Source organism: Ranitomeya imitator, chromosome 6 (assembly GCF_032444005.1).
Source record: "Ranitomeya imitator isolate aRanImi1 chromosome 6, aRanImi1.pri, whole genome shotgun sequence".
Taxonomy (NCBI): domain Eukaryota; kingdom Metazoa; phylum Chordata; class Amphibia; order Anura; family Dendrobatidae; genus Ranitomeya; species Ranitomeya imitator.
The window spans coordinates 94,517,947-94,542,281 of record NC_091287.1 but is presented as its reverse complement, the minus strand read 5'-3'; the positions used below and the strand labels follow the sequence as shown (position 1 = coordinate 94,542,281).

Below are 24,335 nucleotides of genomic sequence, written 5' to 3'. Positions count from 1 at the left end.
TAGATGTTTGCTGGATGTTTTTGAAGCAACAGCACTCAGCACTACTTCTGCATGTCACATAGGGTTACAACTTACCATTTGATGGCGTACTATCTAAGGGTACCGTCACACAGTGGCATTTTGATCGCTACGACGGCACGATCTGTGACGCTCCAGCATCGTAACAATATCGCTCCAGCGTCGTAGACTGCTGTCACACTTTGCAATGTACGATGTTGTGAATTCTGTGGCTGAGTTCACTTCTGTGGTCACAAGTGGTATTGCAGTCTCTGGGCTTCCTCCCTCAGGTGTTTTGGTGAGCTCGTTGGCTGCCTTGCTATTTAGCTCCACCTGAGTCTGTCTTCCTTGCTCCTTGTCAATGTTCCAGTGTTGGATCTGAGCTACTGCATCTTTCCTTGGGCCTGCTGCTCTGCTAGATAAGTGCTTCTAGTTTGTTTTCTGTTTTTTCTGTCCAGCTTGCTATTATCTTTTGCTGGAAGCTCTGAGAAGCAAAGGGGTGCACCGCCGTGCTGTTAGTTCGGCACGGTGGGTCTTTTTGCCCCTTTGCGTGGTTTTCGTTTTAGGGTTTTTTGTAGACTGCATAGTTCTCTTTGCTATCCTCGCTCTGTCTAGAATATCGGGCCTCACTTTGCTGAATCTATTTCATTCCTACGTTTGTCTTTTCATCTTGCTAACAGTCATTATATGTGGGGGGCTGCCTATTCCTTTGGGGTATTTCTCTGAGGTAAGTCAGGCTTGTATTTCTATCTTCAGGCTAGTCAGCTCCTCAGGCAGTGCCGAGTTGCATAGGTAGTTATAGGCGCAATCCACTGCTGCTTATAGTTGTGTGAGGATAGATCAGGTACTGCAGTCTACAGAGATTCCACGTCTCAGAGCTCGTCCTATTGTTTTTGGTTATTGCCAGATCTCTGTATGTGCGCTGATTACCGCACGCTGTGTTGCCTGATTGCCAGCCATAACAGTACAAGGAGCCACACCAATGATTCCCAATAGAGGGAAAAAAGAAATCCTGACATCATTTTTTTTTCTTAGCTCTGTCTTCAGTCTTTTTTTTCCCCTAGACATTAGAGTGCTTCAGGACACAGCTGTGGACATGGATATTCAGGCTCTGTGCTCCTCAATGGATAATCTCGTTGTAAATGTACAAAAGATTCAAGATACTATTGATCAGAAATCGATGCTAGAACCAAGAATTCCGATTCCTGATTTGTTTTTTGGTGACAGAACTAAGTTCCTGAGCTTCAGAAATAATTGTAAGCTATTTTTGGCCTTGAAACCTCATTCTTCTGGTAATCCTATTCAACAGGTTTTGATTATTATTTCTTTTTTGCGCGGCGACCCACAGGACTGGGCGTTTTCTCTTGCACCAGGAGATTCTGCATTGAGTAATGTTGATGCATTTTTCCAGGCGCTGGGATTGCTTTACGATGAGCCTAATTCAGTGGATCAGGCTGAGAAAAATCTGCTGGCTTTATGCCAGGGTCAGGATGATGTAGAAGTATATTGTCAGAAATTTAGAAAGTGGTCAGTACTCACTCTGTGGAATGAATCTGCACTAGCGGCTTTGTTCAGAAAGGGTCTCTCTGAAGCTCTTAAGGATGTAATGGTGGGATTTCCTATGCCTGCTGGTTTGAATGAGTCTATGTCCTTGGCCATTCAGATCGGTCGTCGCTTGCGCGAGCGTAAATCTGTGCACCATCTGGCGGTATTGTCTGAGAGTAAATCTGAGCCTATGCAGTGCGACAGGACTATGACTAAAGTAGAACGGCAAGAACACAGACGTCTGAACAGACTGTGTTTCTTTTGTGGTGATTCTACTCATGCTATTTCTGATTGTCCTAAACGCACTAGGCGGTTCGATAGCTCTGCCGTTATTGGTACTGTACAGTCCAAATTCCTTTTGTCCATTACCTTAATGTGCTCTTTGTCATCGTATTCTGTCATGGCATTTGTGGATTCAGGCGCTGCCCTGAATCTGATGGATTTGGATTATGCTAAACGTTGTGGATTTTTCTTGGAGCCTTTGCGGTGTCCTATTCCGTTGAGAGGAATTGATGCTACACCTTTGGCCAAGAATAAGCCTCAGTACTGGGCCCAGCTGACCATGTGCATGGCTCCTGCACATCAGGAAGTTATTCGCTTTCTGGTACTGCATAATTTGCATGATGTGGTCGTGTTGGGGTTGCCATGGCTACAAACCCATAATCCAGTATTGGATTGGAACTCTATGTCGGTAACCAGCTGGGGTTGTCAGGGAGTACATGGTGATGTTCCATTTTTGTCTATTTCGTCATCCATTCCTTCTGACATCCCAGAGTTCTTGTCGGACTTTCAGGATGTATTTGAAGAGTCCAAGTCTGATGCCCTACCTCCGCATAGGAATTGTGATTGTGCTATCGATTTGATTCCTGGTAGTAAATTCCCTAAGGGTCGTTTATTTAATTTGTCCGTACCTGAACACACCGCTATGCGCAGTTATGTGAAGGAGTCCCTGGAGAAGGGACATATTCGCCCATCGTCGTCACCATTGGGAGCAGGGTTCTTTTTTGTAGCCAAGAAGGATGGTTCGCTAAGACCGTGTATTGATTACCGCCTTCTTAATAAGATCACTGTTAAGTTTCAGTATCCCTTGCCATTGATTTCTGACTTGTTTGCTCGGATTAAGGGGGCTAGTTGGTTCACCAAGATAGATCTTCGTGGTGCGTATAATCTGGTGAGAATCAGGCAGGGAGATGAATGGAAAACGGCATTTAATACGCCCGAGGGTCATTTTGAGTATCTGGTGATGCCGTTCGGACTTGCCAATGCTCCATCTGTTTTTCAGTCTTTTATGCATGACATTTTCCGTGAGTATCTGGATAAATTCTTGATTGTTTACTTGGATGACATTTTGATCTTCTCAGATGATTGGGAGTCTCATGTGAAGCAAGTCAGAATGGTTTTCCAGGTACTGCGTGCTAATTCCTTGTTCGTGAAGGGATCAAAGTGTCTCTTCGGTGTGCAGAAAGTTTCATTTTTGGGGTTCATCTTTTCCCCTTCTACTATCGAGATGGATCCGGTTAAGGTTCAGGCCATCCAGGATTGGACTCAGCCGACATCTCTAAAAAGTCTGCAGAAATTCCTGGGCTTTGCTAATTTTTATCGTCGCTTCATCTGTAATTTTTCTAGCATTGCCAGACCATTGACCGATTTGACCAAGAAGGGTGCTGATTTGGTTAATTGGTCTTCTGCTGCCGTGGAAGCTTTTCAGGAGTTGAAGCGTCGTTTTTGCTGTGCCCCTGTGTTGTGTCAACCTGATGTTTCTCTTCCGTTCCAGGTCGAGGTTGATGCTTCTGAGATTGGTGCAGGGGCGGTTTTGTCACAGAGAGGTTCTGGTTGCTCAGTGTTCAAACCATGTGCTTTCTTTTCCAGGAAATTTTCTGCTGCTGAGCGTAATTATGATGTGGGCAACCGAGAGTTGCTGGCCATGAAGTGGGCATTCGAGGAGTGGCGTCATTGGCTTGAGGGTGCTAAGCATCGCGTGGTGGTTTTGACTGATCATAAGAACCTTACTTATCTTGAGTCTGCCAAGCGCTTGAATCCTAGACAGGCCCGTTGGTCGTTATTTTTTGCTCGTTTTGATTTTGTGATTTCATACCTTCCGGGCTCTAAAAATGTGAAGGCGGATGCTCTGTCTAGGAGTTTTGTGCCCGACTCTCCGGGGTTATCTGAGCCGGCGAGTATCCTCAAGGAAGGAGTCATTGTGTCTGCCATCTCCCCTGATTTGCGGAGAGTGTTGCAGAAATTTCAGGCTAATAAACCTGATCGTTGTCCGGCCGAGAAACTGTTCGTCCCTGATAGGTGGACTAGTAAAGTTATCTCTGAACTTCATTGTTCGGTGCTGGCCGGTCATCCAGGAATCTTTGGTACCAGGGAGTTGGTTGCTAGATCCTTCTGGTGGCCATCTCTGTCACGGGATGTGCGTGCTTTTGTGCAGTCCTGTGGAATTTGTGCTAGGGCTAAGCCCTGCTGTTCACGTGCCAGTGGGTTGCTTTTGCCCTTGCCGGTCCCGAAGAGGCCTTGGACACATATTTCGATGGATTTCATTTCTGACCTTCCCGTTTCTCAAAAAATGTCGGTCATTTGGGTGGTCTGTGATCGCTTTTCTAAAATGGTCCATCTGGTGCCCTTGGTTAAATTGCCTTCCTCCCCTGATTTGGTGCCTTTGTTCTTCCAGCATGTGGTTCGTTTACATGGCATTCCTGAGAATATTGTTTCTGACAGAGGTTCCCAGTTTGTCTCGAGGTTCTGGCGAGCCTTTTGTGGTAGGATGGGCATTGACCTATCTTTCTCCTCGGCCTTCCATCCTCAGACTAATGGCCAGACCGAACGAACCAATCAGACCTTGGAAACATATCTGAGATGTTTTGTTTCCGCTGACCAGGATGATTGGGTGTCATTTTTGCCGTTGGCTGAGTTCGCCCTTAATAATCGGGCCAGCTCGGCTACCTTGGTCTCTCCATTTTTCTGCAATTCTGGGTTCCATCCTCGTTTCTCTTCAGGACAGGTTGAGTCTTCATACTGTCCTGGTGTGGATTCTGTGGTGGACAGGTTGCAGCAGATCTGGACTCAGGTGGTGGACAATTTGACCTTGTCCCAGGAGAAGGCTCAGCTTTTCGCCAATCGCAGACGCCGTGTGGGACCCCGACTTCGTGTTGGGGATCTGGTTTGGTTATCTTCTCGTCATATTCCTATGAAGGTTTCCTCTCCTAAATTTAAACCTCGTTTTATTGGTCCGTATAGGATTTCTGAGATTCTCAATCCGGTGTCTTTTCGTCTGACCCTCCCAGACTCCTTTTCCATACATAATGTATTCCATAGGTCGTTGTTGAGGAGATACGTGGCACCTATGGTTCCATCTGTGGAGCCTCCTGCCCCTGTTTTGGTGGAGGGGGAATTGGAGTATATTGTGGAGAAGATTTTGGATTCTCGTGTCTCTAGACGGAAACTCCAGTATCTGGTCAAATGGAAGGGTTATGCTCAGGAAGATAATTCCTGGGTTTTTGCCTCTGATGTCCATGCCCCAGATCTTGTTCGTGCCTTTCATGTGGCTCATCCTGGTCGGCCTGGGGGTTCTGGTGAGGGTTCGGTGACCCCTCCTCAAGGGGGGGGTACTGTTGTGAATTCTGTGGCTGAGTTCACTTCTGTGGTCACAAGTGGTATTGCAGTCTCTGGGCTTCCTCCCTCAGGTGTTTTGGTGAGCTCGTTGGCTGCCTTGCTATTTAGCTCCACCTGAGTCTGTCTTCCTTGCTCCTTGTCAATGTTCCAGTGTTGGATCTGAGCTACTGCATCTTTCCTTGGGCCTGCTGCTCTGCTAGATAAGTGCTTCTAGTTTGTTTTCTGTTTTTTCTGTCCAGCTTGCTATTATCTTTTGCTGGAAGCTCTGAGAAGCAAAGGGGTGCACCGCCGTGCTGTTAGTTCGGCACGGTGGGTCTTTTTGCCCCTTTGCGTGGTTTTCGTTTTAGGGTTTTTTGTAGACTGCATAGTTCTCTTTGCTATCCTCGCTCTGTCTAGAATATCGGGCCTCACTTTGCTGAATCTATTTCATTCCTACGTTTGTCTTTTCATCTTGCTAACAGTCATTATATGTGGGGGGCTGCCTATTCCTTTGGGGTATTTCTCTGAGGTAAGTCAGGCTTGTATTTCTATCTTCAGGCTAGTCAGCTCCTCAGGCAGTGCCGAGTTGCATAGGTAGTTATAGGCGCAATCCACTGCTGCTTATAGTTGTGTGAGGATAGATCAGGTACTGCAGTCTACAGAGATTCCACGTCTCAGAGCTCGTCCTATTGTTTTTGGTTATTGCCAGATCTCTGTATGTGCGCTGATTACTGCACGCTGTGTTGCCTGATTGCCAGCCATAACAGTACGACGCTGGAGCGATAATTTCATGACGTATGTGCGATGTAGAACCGTTGGTTACTATGCGCACATCGTATACAATATCGTGCACACCTTTGTTACACCATGCGATCATGCCGCCACAGCGGGACACTAGACGACGAAATAAAGTTTCAAACGATCTGCTACGACGTACGATTCTCAGCGGGGTCCCTGATCGCAGGAGCGTGTCAGACACAGCGAGATCGCTGGAACGTCACGGATATATCGCTGGAACGTCACAAATCGTGCCGTCGTAGCGATCAAAATGCCACTGTGTGATGGTACCCTAAGACTATCCTCTCAAGGACACTATTCAATCAAACCTGTCCAAAACAACAGTTCACTCATTACCAATATACCAGGCAACTGACGTGAATACTTCACATTGTATTAGAAGATGCCTGAATGCAACTGGACCAACTAGGTCCCTCTCCAGGCCCCCAGGGAAGAAGTCATACACATAACTGCATTCTAACACCCTTAATATAGGCACATTTAACCCTGATCAAGCTTGGTAATAGCCTATCCTTGGTCTGAGCTCATCACCACGCTCACTCCACACATTTGTTTCTTTTAGGTTGACAATTTTCACAACCACAAAAGGCCGTCACATCAGAACTAACTCCACTCAGGCCACTGAATCTCCTTCACAGACCACAATAACATCCTCTCTCTGCTATCTGCCTCCCACTTTCCAATAGGGAAACAGGCTGAAGCCTTGTAGCTTTCAGGCCAATAACATCTTCACTAGGCTCAATAAACCATCCAGATAAGCTCTCTCAGGCAAATCTTTCCATTCATCTGCATCTCAAAAATCCTGCAATCGATGGCCCTGTTAAATCATGGTGGCACGCTGCATTAGCTTTATTATGCATAACCTGGAATAAGCTCATTCTGAACTGATGCTCCATCTATACCATCCTACTTAATAACTCACAGCGCCAAAAACTGTCAATCCCACAACTGCTCGCTGCAACCTGTTGTAACAACACAACATAACGTTATAACATTTGTATGGGCGTGAGTAAGGGCACTTGCAATGTTAAGGGTTACATATACAGTGGGGCAAAAAAGTATTTAGTCAGTCAGCAATAGTGCAAGTTCCACCACTTAAAAAGATGAGAGGCGTCTGTAATTTACATCATAGGTAGACCTCAACTATGGGAGACAAACTGAGAAAAAAAAATCCAGAAAATCACATTGTCTGTTTTTTTAACATTTTATTTGCATATTATGGTGGAAAATAAGTATTTGGTCAGAAACAAACAATCAAGATTTCTGGCTCTCACAGACCTGTAACTTCTTCTTTAAGAGTCTCCTCTTTCCTCCACTCATTACCTGTAGGAATGGCACCTGTTTAAACTTGTTATCAGTATAAAAAGACACCTGTGCACACCCTCAAACAGTCTGACTCCAAACTCCACTATGGTGAAGACCAAAGAGCTGTCAAAGGACACCAGAAACAAAATTGTAGCCCTGCACCAGGCTGGGAAGACTGAATCTGCAATAGCCAACCAGCTTGGAGTGAAGAAATCAACAGTGGGAGCAATAATTAGAAAATGGAAGACATACAAGACCACTGATAATCTCCCTCGATCTGGGGCTCCACGCAAAATCCCACCCCGTGGGGTCAGAATGATCACAAGAACGGTGAGCAAAAATCCCAGAACCACGCGGGGGGACCTAGTGAATGAACTGCAGAGAGCTGGGACCAATGTAACAAGGCCTACCATAAGTAACACACTACGCCACCATGGACTCAGATCCTGCAGTGCCAGACGTGTCCCACTGCTTAAGCCAGTACATGTCCGGGCCCGTCTGAAGTTTGCTAGAGAGCATTTGGATGATCCAGAGGAGTTTTGGGAGAATGTCCTATGGTCTGATGAAACCAAACTGGAACTGTTTGGTAGAAACACAACTTGTTGTGTTTGGAGGAAAAAGAATATTGAGTTGCATCCATCAAACACCATACCTACTGTAAAGCATGGTGGTGGAAACATCATGCTTTGGGGCTGTTTCTCTGCAAAGGGGCCAGGACGACTGATCCGGGTACATGAATGAATGAATGGGGCCATGTATTGTGAGATTTTGAGTGCAAACCTCCTTCCATCAGCAAGGGCATTGAAGATGAAACGTGGCTGGGTCTTTCAACATGACAATGATCCAAAGCACACCGCCAGGGCAACGAAGGAGTGGCTTCGTAAGAAGCATTTCAAGGTCCTGGAGTGGCCTAGCCAGTCTCCAGATCTCAACCCTATAGAAAACCTTTGGAGGGAGTTGAAAGTCCGTGTTGCCAAGCAAAAAGCCAAAAACATCACTGCTCTAGAGGAGATCTGCATGGAGGAATGGGCCAACATACCAACAACAGTGTGTGGCAACCTTGTGAAGACTTACAGAAAATGTTTGACCTCTGCCATTGCCAACAAAGGATATATTACAAAGTATTGAGATGAAATTTTGTTTCTGACCAAATACTTATTTTCCACCATAATATGCAAATAAAATGTTAAAAAAACAGACAATGTGATTTTCTGGATTTTTTTTCTCAGTTTGTCTCCCATAGTTGAGGTCTACCTATGATGTAAATTACAGACGCCTCTCATCTTTTTAAGTGGTGAAACTTGCACTATTGCTGACTGACTAAATACTTTTTTGCCCCACTGTATTTAGCTTCCAACTCTAGATGCAAATTTTTACCAGTCTATGGAGAAAAGACTACATTTAGGCTACGGTCAGACGGCCATATGTTCTCTCATGCGAGGAAATTGGGCTGATTATGCTAATGACACTCTTCTCAAACTGTCAGAGTTGAGCACTGTCCTATTCTCTCATATGCGAGAATCGCAGCACAGGTGTGGACTAGATGGAGAACTTAATTTCTGCATTGTCCGATGATATCAGCGTGTAGTCCGATGTTTTACACCCATAGAATTGTATGGATGCACATGATCCAATTATCGGATGCAATCTGATAAAACATGGATTATCACTCGGCTGTGTTAAACGCTAGTGTGAGCGAGTCCTTATATGTGAAAACATTTCAGAATTCAATATTCATCTTCCCTTCTGCTGCTTCCCCTTAGTGTTAGGTATCTGTTATGATAAGGCAAGTCAGTACCACAATGGACATAGAGGTCAGAGCACATACAGTGACCTGACAATAACCCAAAAACATTGAACGAGCTCTGAGACGTGGGAACTCTGCTGACCGCAATCCCTAATCCTCTCCAACCACACTAGAGGCAGCCGTGGATTGCGCCTAACGCTCCCTATGCAACTCGGCACAGCCTGAGAAACTAGCTAGCCTAAAGATAGAAAATAAGCCTACCTTGCCTCAGAGAAATACCCCAAAGGAAAAGGCAGCCCCCACATATAATGACTGTGAGTTAAGATGAAAAGACAAACGTAGAGATGAAATAGATTTAGCAAAGTGAGGCCCGACTTTCTGAACAGAGCGAGGATAGGAAAGGTAACTTTGCGGTCAACACAAAACACTACAAAAACCACGCAAAGGGGGCAAAAAGACCCTCCGTACCGAACTAACGGCACGGAGGTACACCCTCTGCGTCCCAGAGCTTCCAGCAAGCAAGAAAAAACAAATATACAAGCTGGACAGAAAAAACAGCAAACAAAATAGCAAAGCAGAACTTAGCTATGCAGAGCAGCAGGCCACAGGAACGATCCAGGAGGAAACAGGTCCAATACTAGAACATTGACTGGAGGCCAGGATCAAAGCACTAGGTGGAGTTAAATAGAGCAGCACCTAACAACTTCACCACATCACCTGAGGAAGGAAACTCAGAAGCCGCAGTACCACTTTCCTCCACCAACGGAAGCTCACAGAGAGAATCAGCCGAAGTTCCACTTGTGACCACAGGAGGGAGCTCTGCCACAGAATTCACAACAGGTATCATAATCATATTACATCCATATTCTTTGCAAAAAAAATAGGAACAGATCATAACAGCAGGAAGCTGCAATTTGTTTCTTTCTCCCTCCAACTGGGATTTGTTCCTGTTTTTGGCAAAGTTGATAGCACACCTATCTTTTTATACAAAACCTGTAGAGAAGCATAGTCTTGTTGCCCTCACCAACCCCACAACAAAAAATTGTCTTTAATTCACATACCTATCTAAGTTTTCTGCCACATATTGGGTACCAGCGTACTCAGGACAAATTGGACAACAACTTTTGGGGTCCAATTTATCCTATTACCCTTGGAAAAATAAAAAAACTGGGGGCTTAAAAAATAATTTTTGTGGGAAAAAATGTTTTTTTTTTTTCACGGCTGGGCATTATAAACTTTAGTGAAACACTTGGGGGTTCAAAGTGCTCACCACACATCTAGATAAGTTCCTGGGGGGTTTAGTTTCCAAAATGGGGTCACTTGTGGGGGGCATTTCCACCATTTAGGCACATCAGGGGCTCTTCAAATGCGACATGGTATCCGATTTCATTTCCAGCCAATTTTTGTTTGAAAAAGTCAAACGGTGCTCCTTCCCTTCCGAGCTCTGCCATGCGCCCAAATAGTGGTTTACCCCCACATATGGGGTATCACCATGCTCAAGACAAATTGGACAACAACTTTTGCGGTCCAATTTCTCCTGATACCCTTGGGAAAATAAAAAATTGGGGACTAAAATATCATGTTTGTGGAAAAAATATGATTTTATATTTTTACGGCTCTACGTTATAAACTTTAGTGAAATACTTGGGGGTTCAAAGTGCTCAACACACATCTAGATAAGTTCTTTGGGCGGTCTATTTTCCAAAATGGGGTCACTTATGGGGTGTCACGTTCACGTCCTGACTGGTGGGCGTGAACTCGGGGGTTTGTGGCCCCACTGTGCCACGAACCAGACAACCCTGGAAGGGGCATGACTATGACAGCTGCCTTGGTCTTCACTGGAGCCTCTGATGGTTAGGTCAGGCTTGTGCGGCAGGCAGCTGCCAGGTGCTACTCCAGGGGGGTGTCTGGCTGTGGCTGCTGATCCTACTTGGGAAACAGGAACACCAGGATTGGTGCGGGCATCAGGCAGGAATAACAGATGAGCACAGATGAAACTCAGACGAGTAGGCTGGCACGCCTGAGACACAGAGCTGGCAAAGACACAGGACTTGCAGGAATGACAGAGACACAGGTTGGCAGGTACAGCAGAGACACAGGGCTGGCAGGTACGGCAGAGTAAAACAGAGCAGAATTGCAGGAGTGCAGAGCAAAGGCAAAGGTGCAAGAGAGCAGAGCCCAGTCAAAGTCACAAGGGTTCAGAGCAGGCAGAGCCGCAAGATTGCGGAGCATAAGCAGACTGAGAACACAAGGAAAGACACAGCAGGGAAGGAAGTCACAGACAAGGAGACAGAGATAGGACTAAGTTCAGACAATGTAATGGAACAAAACAAGGTACAAGAACAAAGACACAGGGACCTGGATATTCTGTCTCCTGAAGGGCGGACAACAAGATCAAGGCAAGAACACTGAGAAAAGCCTCTAGAGAGGAAGTAACACAGAGCAAGGCCTGGCAAACTCAGAAGCTAAACACAAACTGAGCTCACACATTGCACAGGCCCAGTCCACTATGTGGTGCTGCACTAAATACTGGAGGCCTCTTGGTAATTGGTCAAGAACAGACCAGACAGGTGCAACTGATTCCTATAAGAACCAGAGAGTTTAGGCGCCGCCCCCCTATGCACACAGCCAGAAAGCATACAGAGAGCAGAGGCACAGAATATGGAGCTGGCAAGAAACAGAAGCCACATCATGACCTGGAGCAGTGGGTAAGATAGTGTGAGAGATGAGAGGCCATGCCGTGATGCCAGCAGAGTTGCTACATGGGGGTTTCCACTGTTTAGGCACATCAGGGGCTCTCCAAATGCGACATGGCGCACGATCTCAATTCCAGCCAATTTGAGTTTGAAAAATTCAAACGGTGCTCCTTCCCTTCCGAGCTCTGCCATGCGCCCAAATAGTGGTTTACCCCCACATATGGGGTATCACCATGCTCAAGACAAATTGGACAACAACTTTTGGGGTCCAATTTCTCCTGATACCCTTGGGAAAATAAAAAATTGGGGACTAAAAGATCATGTTAGTGGAAAAAATAAGATTTTTTATTTTTACGGCTCTACGTTATAAACTTTAGTGAAATACTTGGGGGTTCAAAGTGCTCACCACACATCTAGATAAGTTCCTTGGAGGATCTGCTTTCCAAAATGGGGTCACTTGTGGGGGGTTTCTACTGTTTAGGCACATCAGGGGCTCTCCAAATGCAACATTGCGTCCGATCTCAATTCCAGCCAATTTTGGTTTGAAAAAGTCAGACAGCACTCCTTCCCTTCCGAGCCCTCCCGTGCGCCCAAACAGTGGTTCCCCCCAAATATGGGGTATCAGCGTACTCAGGACATATTGGACAACTTTTTCTCTTCATTTTCTTCTTTTTCTCTTGTGAAAATAAAAAAGTGTTGCTAATAGATCATTTTTGTGACTAAAAAGTTAAATGTTCATTTTTTCCTTACATGTTGCTTCTGCTCCTGTGAAAACACATGAAGGGTTAATAAACTTCTTGAATGTGGTTTTGATTAGCTTGAGAGGTGCAGTTTTTAGAATGGTGTCACTTTGTGGTATTTTCTGCCATATAGACCCCTCAAAGTGACTTCAAAAGTGAGGTGGTCCCTAAAAAATGGTTTTGTAAATTTCGTTGTAAAAATGAGAAATCAGTGGTCATCTTTTAACCCTTATAACTTCCTAATAAAAAAAATTTTGTTTCCAAAATTGTGCTGATGTAAAATAGACATGTGGGAAATGTTAATGATTAACTATTTTGTGTGACATATTACTCTGTTTTAAGGGCATAAAAATTCAAAGTTTGAAAATTGCTAAATTTGCCAAATATCCATTTTTTACACAAATAAACGCAAGTTATATCAAAGAAATGTTACCACTAATGTGAAGTACAATATGTCACGAAAAAATTTTCTCAGAATCGCCAAGATCCATTGAAGCATTCCAGAGTTATTACCCTATAAAGGGACAGTGGTCAGAATTGTAAAAATTGTCATTAGCGTGCAAGCCACCCTCAGGGGTAAAGGGGTTAAACAATTCTGGACTGTCCATATGATGATGTCATGTGTTTGGAAGCTTCTGTTTTTTGGCAATATCTGGGTTGAATAGAGAAATACCTGTGGATGTATTTTAATGCACACCTGAAAAACACTGCTTCTTTGTGTAGCATCATGGGAAAGTCTAAAGAAATCAGCCAAGATATCAGGAAGAGAATTGTGGACTTGCACAAGCCTGGCTCATCCTTGGGTACAATTTCAAGATACCTGAAGGTGCCTCGTTCATCTGTACAAACAATTATACACAAGTAGAAACAAGATGGGAATGTCCAGCCATCATTCCGCTCAGGAAGGAGATGGGTTCTGTGTCCCTGACATGAATATGCTTTCGCCTGACATGTGCATATCAACCCAACAACAAAAGCAAAAGACATTGTCAAGATGATGGTGGAAAGAAATACTGTATCAACATGGGCTGAAAGGCCACTCTGCCAGGAAGAAGCCATTACTCCAAAAGAAACATAAAAAGTCAGCTTAATGTTTGTAAATGTACACAGGAACAAAGACCTTAATTTTTGGAGACATGTCCTGTGGTCTGATGAAAGTAAAATTGAACTTTTTGGGCATAATGACCATCGTTACGTTTGGAGGAAAAAGGGAGAGGATTGGAAGCCTAAGAACACCATCCCAACTGTGAAACACGGGGGTGGCAGCATCATGTTGTGGCGTTGTTTTGCTGCAGGAGGGGCTGGTGCACTTCACAAAATAGATGACATCATGAGAAAAGAAGATTATGTGGCAATACTGAAGCAACATCTCAAGACATCAGCCAGGAAGCTAAAGCTTGGGCGGAAATATGTCTTCCAGATGGACAATGACCTGAAGCATACTGCCAAAATGGTAACAAAGTGGCTTAACCCCTTCCCGACCCATGACGCCACGTAGGCGTCATGAAAGTCGGTGCCAATCCGACCCATGACGCCTATGTGGCGTCATGGAAAGATCGCGTCCCTGCAGATCCGGTGAAAGGGTTAACTCCCATTTCACCCGATCTGCAGGGACAGGGGGAGTGGTAGTTTAGCCCAGGGGGGGTGGCTTCACCCCCTCGTGGCTACGATCGCTCTGATTGGCTGTTGAAAGTGAAACTGCCAATCAGAGCGATTTGTAATATTTCACCTATTATAACGGGTGAAATATTACAATCCAGCCATGGCCGATGCTGCAATATCATCGGCCATGGCTGGAAATACTAATGTGCCCCCACCCCACCCCACCGATCGCCCCCCCAACCCCCCGATCTGGCCGGTACACTGCTCCGGCTCCCTCCATCCAGTGCTCCGCTCCCCCCCGTGCTCTTGTCCGCTCCCCCCATGCTCCAATCACCCCCCCTGCATTCCGATCCACCCCCCCGTGCTCCGTTCCACCCCCCGTGCTCCGTTCCAGCCCCCCCGTGCTCCGTTCCACGCCCCCATGCTCCGTTCCACGCCTGCCGCGCTCCGATTCCCCCCCGTGCTCCGATCCCCCCCCTGTGGTCCCCCCCACCCCATCATACTTACCGATCCTGCCGGGGTCCCGTCCATCTTCTCCCTGGGCGCCGCCATCTTCCAAAATGGTGGGCGCATGCGCAGTGCGCCCGCCGAATCTGCCGGCCGGCAGATTCGTTCCAAAGTGCATTTTGATCACTGAGATAGATTATATCTCAGTGATCAAAATAAAAAAAATAATAAATGACCCCCCCCCCCCCTTTGTCACCCCCATAGGTAGGGACAATCAAAAAATAAAGAACATTTTTTTTTCCACTAATGTTAGAATAGGGTTAGGGTTAGGGGCAGGGTTAGGGTTAGGGGTAGGGTTAGGGGTAGGGTTAGGGGTAGGGTTAGGGGTAGGGCTAGGGGTAGGGTTAGGGGTAGGGTTAGGGGTAGGGTTAGGGGTAGGGCTAGGGTTAGGGTTAGAGTTAGGGGTAGGGCTAGAGGTAGGGTTAGGGGTAGGGTTAGGGTTAGGGGTAGGGTTAGGGCTAGGGTTAGGGTTTCGGTATGTGCACACGTATTCTGGTCCTCTGCGGATTTTTCCGCTGCGGATTTGATAAATCCGCAGTGCTAAACCGCTGCGGATTTATGGCGGATTTACCGCGTTTTTTCTGCGCATTTCACTGCGGTTTTACAATTGCGATTTTCTATTTGAGCAGTTGTAAAACCGCTGCGGAATCCGCACAAAGAAGTGACATGCTGCGGAATGTAAACCGCTGCGTTTCCGTGCAGTTTTTCCGCAGCATGTGTACAGCGATTTTTGTTTCCCATAGGTTTACATTGAACTGTAAACTCATGGGAAACTGCTGCGGATCTGCAGCATTTTCCGCAGTGTGCACATACCTTTAGAATTAGGCTATGTGCACACGGTGCGGATTTGGCTGCGGATTGGCCGCTGCGGATTCGCAGCAGTATTCCATCAGGTTTACAGTACCATGTAAACATATGAAAAACCAAATCCGCTGTGCCCATGGTGCAGAAAATACCGCGCGGAAACGCTGCGTTGTATTTTCCGCAGCATGTCAATTCTTTGTGCGGATTCCGCGGCGTTTTACACCTGTTCCTCAATAGGAATCCGCAGGTGAAATCCGCACAAAAAACACTGGAAATCCGCGGAAAATCCGCAGGTAAAACGCAGTGCCTTTTACCCGCGGATTTTTCAAAAATGGTGCGGAAATATCTCACACGAATCCGCAACGTGGGCACATAGCCTTAGGGTTAGGGTTGGAATTAGGGTTGTGGTTAGGGTTGTGATTAGGGTTATGGCTACAGTTGGGATTAGGGTTAGGAGTGTGTTGGGGTTAGTGTTGGAGGTAGAATTGAGGGGTTACCACTGTTTAGGCACATCAGGGGTCTCCAAACGCAACATGGCGCCACCATTGATTCCAGCCAATCTCGTATTCAAAAAGTCAAATGGTGCTCCCTCACTTCCGAGCCCTGACGTGTGCCCAAACAGTGGTTTACCCCCACATATGGGGTATCAGTGTACTCAGGATAAACTGCGCAACAATTACTGGGGTCCAATTTCTCCTGTTACCCTTGTGAATCTAAAAAAATGCTTGCTAAAACATCATTTTTGAGGAAAGAAAAATGATTTTTTATTTTCACGGCTCTGCGTTGTAAACGTCTGTGAAGCACTTGGGGGTTCAAAGTGCTCACCACATATCTAGATAAGTTCCTTCGGGGGTCTAGTTTCTAAAATGTGGTCACTTGTGGGGGGTTTCTACTGTTTAGGCACACCAGGGGCTCTGCAAACGCAATGTGACGCCAGCAGACCATTCCATCAAAGTCTGCATTTCAAAAGTCACTACTTCCCTTCTGAGCCCCGACGTGTGCCCAAACAGTGGTTTACCCCCACACATGGGGTATCAGCGTACTCAGGAGAAACTGGAAAACAAATATTGGGGTCCAATTTCTCCTGTTACCCTTGGGAAAATAAAAAATTCTGGGCTAAATAATTATTTTTGAGGAAAGAAAACGTATTTATTATTTTCACGGCTCTGCATTATAAACTTCTATGAAGCACTTGGGGGTTCAAAGTGCTCACCACACATCTAGATAAGTTCCTTTCGGGGTCTAGTTTCCAAAATGGGGTCACTTGTGGGGGGTTTCTACTGTTTAGGCACATCAGGGGCTCTGCAAACGCAACGTGACGCCCGCAGAGCATTCCATCAAAGTCTGCATTTCAAAACGTCACTACTTCACTTCCGAGCCCCAACGTGTGCCCAAACAGTGGTTTACCCCCACATATGGGGTATCACCGTACTCCGGAGAAACTGGACAATAAATATTGGGGTCAAATTTCTCCTGTTACCCTTGGGAAAATTAAAAAATTCTGGGCTAAATAATTATTTTTGAGGAAAGAAAACGTATTTATTATTTTCACGGCTCTGCATTATAAACTTCTATGAAGCACTTGGGGGTTCAAAGTGCTCACCACACATCTAGATAAGTTCCTTTCGGGGTCTAGTTTCCAAAATGGGGTCACTTGTGGGGGGGTTTCTACTGTTAAGCCACATCAGGGGCTCTGCAAACGCAACGTGACGCCCACAGAGCATTCCATCAAAGTCTGCATTTCAAAACGTCACTACTTCACTTCCGAGCCCCGGCATGTGCCCAAACAGTGATTTACCCCCACATATGGGGTATCAGCGTACTCAGGAGAAACTGGACAACAACTTTTGGGGTCAAATTTCTCCTGTTACCCTTGGGAAAATAAAAAATTGCAGGCTAAAAGATCATTTTTGAGAAAATAATTTTTTTTTTTTATTATTTTCATGGCTCTGAGTTATAAACTTCTGTGAAGCACTTGGGGGTTCAAAGTCCTCACCACACATCTAGATTAGTTCCTTTGGGGGTTTAGTTTCCAAAATGGGGTCATTTCTGGGGGATCTCCAATGTTTAGGCACACAGGGGCTCTCCAAACGTGACATGGTGTCCGCTAATGATTGGAGCTAATTTTCCATTTAAAAAGCCAAATGGCGTGCCATCCCTTCCGAGCCCTGCCGTGCGCCCAAACAGTGGTTTACCCCCACATATGGGGTATCAGCATACTCAGGACAAACTGGACAACAATATTTGGGGTCCAATTTCTTCTATTATCCTTGGCAAAATAGGAAATTCCAGGCTAAAAAATCATTTTTGAGGAAAGAAAAATTATTTTTTATTTTCATGGCTCTGCGTTATAAACTTCTGTGAAGCACCTGGGGGTTTAAAGTGCTCAATATGCATCTAGATAAGTCTATACGGCAGAAGAAGGAAATGAGGGCACTCACCAGTCTTCACAGGATTCGAAACTTTTATTTAAACGTCTTCACATAAAAAACATGGTCAAAGCCTGCAGCGCCGCAGGTCGTGTGAGCAGGGGAGAACTCGGACTCGGATACGATAGCTGTGTTCCATGGAGTCGGATTAACTAACAGTCGATATTAGTGGACACTTTGTACCGTTGACAAGCTGTGCCACCCGTGATTTCTTTTTTTCTGGACTGATCTAGATAAGTTCCTTGGGGGGTCTAGTTTCCAAAATGGGGTCACTTGTGGGGGAGCTCCAATGTTTAGGCACACAGGGGCTCTCCAAACGCGACATGGTGTCCGCTAACAATTGGAGCTAATTTTCCATTCAAAAAGTTAAATGGCGCGCCTTCCCTTCCGAGCCCTGCCGAGTGCCAAAACAGTGGTTTACCCCCACATATGAGGTATCGGCGTACTCGGGAGAAATTGCCCAACAAATTTTATGATCCATTTTATCCTACTGCCCATGTGAAAATGAAAAAATTGAGGCGAAAATAATTTTTTTGTGAAAAAAAAGTACTTTTTCATTTTTACAGATCAATTTGTGAAGCACCTGAGGGTTTAAAGTGCTCACTAGGCATCTAAATAAGTTCATTGGGGGGTCTAGTTTCCAAAATGGGGTCACTTGTGGGGGAGCGCCAATGTTTAGGCACACAGGAGCTATCCAAACGCGACATGGTGTCCGCTAACGATGGAAATAATTTTTCATTCAAAACGTCAAATGGCGCTCCTTCCCTTCCGAGCCTTACCATGTGCCCAAACAGTGGTTTACCCCCACATGTGAGGTATTGGTGTACTCAGGAGAAATTGCCCAACACATTTTAGGATCCATTTTATCCTGTTGCCCATGTGAAAATGAAAAAATTGAGGCTAAAAGAATTTTTTTGTGAAAAAAAAGTACTTTTTCATTTTTACGGATCAATTTGTGAAGCACCTGGGGGTTCAAAGTGCTCACTATGCATCTAGATAAGTTCCTTGGGGCGTCTAGTTTCCAAAATGGGGTCACTTGTGGGGGAGCTCCAATTTTTAGGCACACGGGTGCTCTCCAAACGTGACATGGTGTCCGCTAAAGAGTGGAGCCAATTTTTGATTCAAAAAGTCAAATGGCGCTCCTTCCCTTCCAAGCCCTGCCGTGCGCCCAAACAGTGGTTTACCCCCACATATGAGGTATCAGCGTACTCAGGACAAATTGGACAACAACTTTCGTGGTTCAGTTTCTCCTTTTACCATTGGGAAAATAAAAAAATTGTTGCTAAAAGATAATTTTTGTGACTAAAAAGTTAAATGTTCATTTTTTCCTTCCATGTTGCTTCTGCTGCTGTGAAGCACCTGAAGGGTTAATAAACTTCTTGAATGTGGTTTTGAGTACCTTGAGGGGTGCAGTTTTTAGAATGGTGTCACTTTTGGGTATTTTCAGCCATATAGACCCCTCAAACTGACTTCAAATGTGAGGTGGTCCCTAAAAAAATGGTTTTGTAAATTTCATTGTAAAAATGACAAATCGCTGGTCAAATTTTAACCCTTATAACTTCCTAACAAAAAAAAATTTTGTTTCCAAAATTGTGCTGATGTAAAGTAAACATGTGGGAAATGTTATTTATTAACTATTTTGTGTCACATATCTCTCTGGTTTAACAGAATAAAAATTCAAAATGTGAAAATTGTGAAATTTTCAAAATTTTCGCCAAATTTCCGTTTTTATCACAAATAAACGCAGAATTTATTGACCTAAATTTACCACTAACATGAAGCCCAATATGTCACGAAAAAACAATCTCAGAACCGCTAGGATCCGTTGAAGCGTTCCTGAGTTATTACCTCATAAAGGGACACTGGTCAGAATTGCAAAAAACGGCAAGGTCTTTAAGGTCAAAATAGGCTGGGTCATGAAGGGGTTAATGATAAAGTCAATGTTTTGGTGTGGCATCACAAAGCCCTGATCTGAATCCTATTGAAAGTTTATGGGAAAGCTGAAAAGGCCGATGCGAGCAAGGCGACCTACAAACCTGGATCAGTTACACCAGTTTTGTCAGGAGGAATGGGACCAAATTCCAACTATTGTGAGAAGCTTGTGGAAGGATATCCCAAGTCATTCAGTTTAAGGGCAATGGTACCAAATACTAATGAAATGTATGTAAACTTGTAACTTTGCAGTAAGTAATAAAAATGCCTTAAAACATTCTCTCTCTCATTATTCTGTCATTTGGCAAATATTAATAATTATGGTAATCCTAATTGACCTAAAACGGGAAAGGTTTATTCTGATTTCATGTCCAATATTGAGGAAAACATGAATATGTGTCTTTTCATATAGTGTATGTAAAATTCTGGTTTCAGCTGTATTTTAGAAAAGATATTTTTTGATTGCTATTATAGCAAAATACACACGTTACGAATTTACAGCAGTTGTAGTAAACGAGATATTATCGAATGCACATTACTGAAGAAAAATCTCCAACAAATCTGCTAATGTGTGAATACAGGCTTAGGCCAGAGTCACACTACAGCGAGATACGGCCGAGTCTCGCAGGTTAAAAACAAGCTCTGGCATTGGCACTCCGGAGCAGAGCGTGCGGCTCCATGTATTGCTATACGGCCGCACGCTCCGCTCTGGAGTGCAGGTGCCAGAGCTTGGTTTTAACCTGCGAGACTCGGCCGTATCTCGCTGTGTGTGATCCTGGCCTTACAGGACAATTAACCCATTTCTGACTTCGGGCGGGATAGTAGGTCCGAGGTCAGAACCCCCGCTTTGATGCGGGCTCCAGCGGTGAGCCTGCATCAAAGCCGGGACATGTCAGCTGTTATGAACAGCTGACATGTGCCCGCAATAGCGGCGGGTGAAATCGCGACTCACCCACCGCTATTAACTAGTTAAATGCCGCTGTCAAAGGCAGACAGCAGCATTTAACCAGCGCTTCCGGCCATCGGGCCGGAAATGAGCGCATTGCCGACCCCCGTCACGTGATCAGGGGTCAGCGATGCTTTTGCATAGTAACCATAGAGGTCCTTGAGACCTCTATGGTTACTGATGCCAGTTTGCTGTGAGCGCCACCCTGTGGACGGCGCTCATAGCAAGCCTGCAATTCAGCTACATAGCAGCGATCATCATGTAGCAGAGCCGAACTAGTTGTGCCAACTTCTAGCCTCCCATGGATGCTATAGAAGAATTGCAAAAGTCTAAAAAAAGTTAAAAAAATGTGAAAAAAAAGAAAAAAATATATAAAACTTTAACCCCTCTGTGACCTTAGACGTACTATCCCGTCGAGGTGCCCTGGGCTTATCTGACCCTGGACGGGATAGTACGTCATAGCGATCGGCAGCGCTCACGGGGGGAGCGCCGCCGATCGCGGCCGGGTGTCAGCTGCTTATCGCAGCTGACATCCGGCACTATGTGCCAGGAGCGGTCACGGACAGCCCCCGGCACATTAACCCCTGGCACACCGCGATCAAACATGATCGTGATGTGCCGGCGGTGCAGGGAAGCACCGCGCAGGGAGGGGGCTCCCTGCGGGCTTCCCTGAGCCCCCCCGCAGCAACGCGATGTGATCGCGTTGCTGCGGGGGTCTTACCTCCCTCCCTCCCTGCTCTAGCCCCGGATCCAAGATGGCCGCGGATCCGGGTCTTGCAGGGAGGGAGGTGGCCTCACAGAGCCTGCTCAGAGCAGGCACTGTGAAGCCTGCAGCGCTGCTAGTCAGATCAGTGATCTGACAGAGTGCTGTGCAAACTGTCAGATCACTGATCTGTGATGTCCCCCCCTGGGACAAAGTAAAAAAGTTAAAAAATTTTTTTCCAAATGTGTAAAAAAAAAAAAAAAATATTCCAAAATAATGAAAAAAAAATATATATTATTCCCATAAATACATTTCTTCATCTAAATAAAAAAAAAACCAATAAAAGTGCACATATTTAGTATCGCCGCGTCCGTAACGACCCGACCTATAAAACTGTCCCACTAGTTAACCCCTTCAGTAAACACCGTAAGGAAAAAAAAAAAAACGAGGCAAAAAACAACGCTTTATTATCATACCGCCGAACAAAAAGTGGAATAACACGCGATCAAAAAGACAGATATAAATAATCATGGTACCGCTGAAAACGTCATCTTGTCCCACAAAAAACGAGCCGCCATACAGCATCATCAGCAAAAAAATAAAAAAGTTATAGTCCTGAGAATAAAGCGATGCGAAAATAATTATTTTTTCTGTAAAATAGTTTTTATCGTATAAAAGCGCCAAAACATAAAAAAATGATATAAATGAGGTGTCGCTGTAATCGTACTGACCCGAAGAATAAAACTGCTTTATCAATTTTACCAAACGCGGAACGGTATAAACGCCTCCCCCAATAGAAATTCATGAATAGCTGGTTTTTGGTCATTCTTCCTCACAAAAATCGGAATAAAAAGCGATCAAAAAATGTAACGTGCCCGAAAATGTTTTCAATAAAAACGTCAACTCGTCCCGCAAAAAACAAGACCTCACATGACTCTGTGGACCAAAATATGGAAAAATTATAGCTCTCAAAATGTGGTATTGCAAAAAATATTTTTTGCAATAAAAAGCGTCTTTCAGTGTGTGACGGCTGCCAATCATAAAAATTCGCTAAAAAACTAGCTATAAAAGTAAATCAAACCCCCCTTCATCACCCCCTTAGTTAGGGAAAAATTAAAAAAATGTATTTATTTCCATTTTCCCATTAGGGCTAGGGTTAGGGCTAGGGCTAGGGTTAGGATTAGGGCTAGGGTTAGGGTTAGGGCTAGAATTAGGGCTAGGGTTAGGGCTAGGGTTAGGGCTAGGGTTAGGGTTAGGGCTAGGATTAGGGTTAGGGCTAGGGTTAGGGCTAGGGTTAGGGCTAGGGTTAGGGCTAGGGTTAGGGTTGGGGCTACAGTTAGGGTTCGGGTTGGGGCTAAAGTTAGGGTTTAGATTACATTTACGGTTGGGAATAGGGTTGGGATTAGGGTTAGGGGTGTGTCAGGGTTAGAGGTGTGGTTAGGGTTACCGTTGGAATTAGGGTTAGGGGTGTGTTTAGATTAGGGTTTCAGTTATAATTGGGGGGTTTCCACTGTTTCGGCACATCAGGGGCTCTCCAAACACGACATGGCGTCCGATCTCAATTCCAGCCAATTCTGCGTTGAAAAAGTAAAACAGTGCTCCTTCTCTTCCGAGCTCTCCCGTGTGCCCAAACAGGGGTTTACCCCAACATATGGGGTATCAGCGTACTCAGGACAAATAGGACAACAACTTTTGTGGTCCAATTTCTCCTGTTACCCTTTGGAAAATACAAAACTGGGGGCTAAAAAATAATTTTTGTGGGAAAACAAAAAGATTTTTTATTTTCACGGCTCTGCGTTATAAACTGTAGTGAAACACTTGGGGGTTCAAAGTTTTCACAACAAATCTAGATGAGTTCCCTGGGGGGTCTAGTTTCCAATATGGGGTCACATGTGGGGGGTTTCTACTGTTTAGGTACATTAGGGGCTCTGCAAACGCAATGTGATGCCTGCAGACCAATCCATCTAAGTCTGCATTCCAAATGGCGCTCCTTCCCTTCCGAGCCCTCCCATGCGCCCAAACGGTGGTTCCCCCCCCACATATGGGGTATCAGCGTACTCAGGACAAATTGGACAACAACTTTTGGGGTCCAATTTCTCCTGTTACCCTAGGGAAAATACAAAACTGGGGGCTAAAATATAATTTTTGTGGGAAAAAAATGTTTTATTTTTATGGCTCTGCATTATAAACTTCTGTGAAGCCCTTGGTGGGTCAAAGTGCTCACCACACATCCAGATAAGTTCCTTAGGGGGTCTACTTTCCAAAATGGTGTCACTTGAGGGGGGTTTCAATGTTTAGGCACATCAGTGGCTCTCCAAACGCAACATGGCGTCCCATCTCAATTCCTGTCAATTTTGCATTGAAAAGTCAAACGGCGCTCCTTCCCTTCCGAGCTCTCCCATCCGCCCAAACAGTGGTTTACCCCCACATATGGGGTATCAGCATAGACAGGACAAATTGGACAACAACTTTTGAGGTCCAATTTCTTCTCTTACCCTTGGAAAAATAAAAAATTGGGGGCAAAAATATAATTTTTGTGAAAAAATATGATTTTTTATTTTTACGGTTCTGCATTATAAACTTCTGTGAAGCACTTGGTGGGTCAAAGTGCTCACCACACCTCTAGATAAGATCCTTAGGGGGTCTACTTTCCAAAATGGTGTCACTTGTGGGGGGTTTCAATGTTTAGGCACATCAGTGGCTCTCCAAACGCAACATGGCGTCCCATCTCAATTCCTGTCAATTTTGCACTGAAAAGTCAAACGGCGCTCCTTCCCTTCCGAGCTCTCCCATGCGCCCAAACAGTGGTTTACTGCCACATATGGGGTATCAGCGTACTCAGGACAAATTGTACAACAACTTTTGGGGTCCATTTTCTCCTGTTACCCTTGGTAAAATAAAACAAATTGGAGCTGAAGTAAATTTTTTGTGTAAAAAAGTTAAATGTTCATTTTTATTTAAACATTCCAAAAATTCCTATTAAACACCTG

The 24,335-nt window shown here is 45.0% G+C and overlaps 1 protein-coding gene across 2 annotated transcripts in view; it reads left to right on the top strand.

Annotated features, from left to right (window-relative positions):
- LOC138642034 (probable serine carboxypeptidase CPVL) overlaps positions 1-24,335 on the top strand; it is a 133,790-nt gene that overhangs the window by 21,661 nt on the left and 87,794 nt on the right. The gene's annotated exons all lie outside the window — the stretch shown is intronic.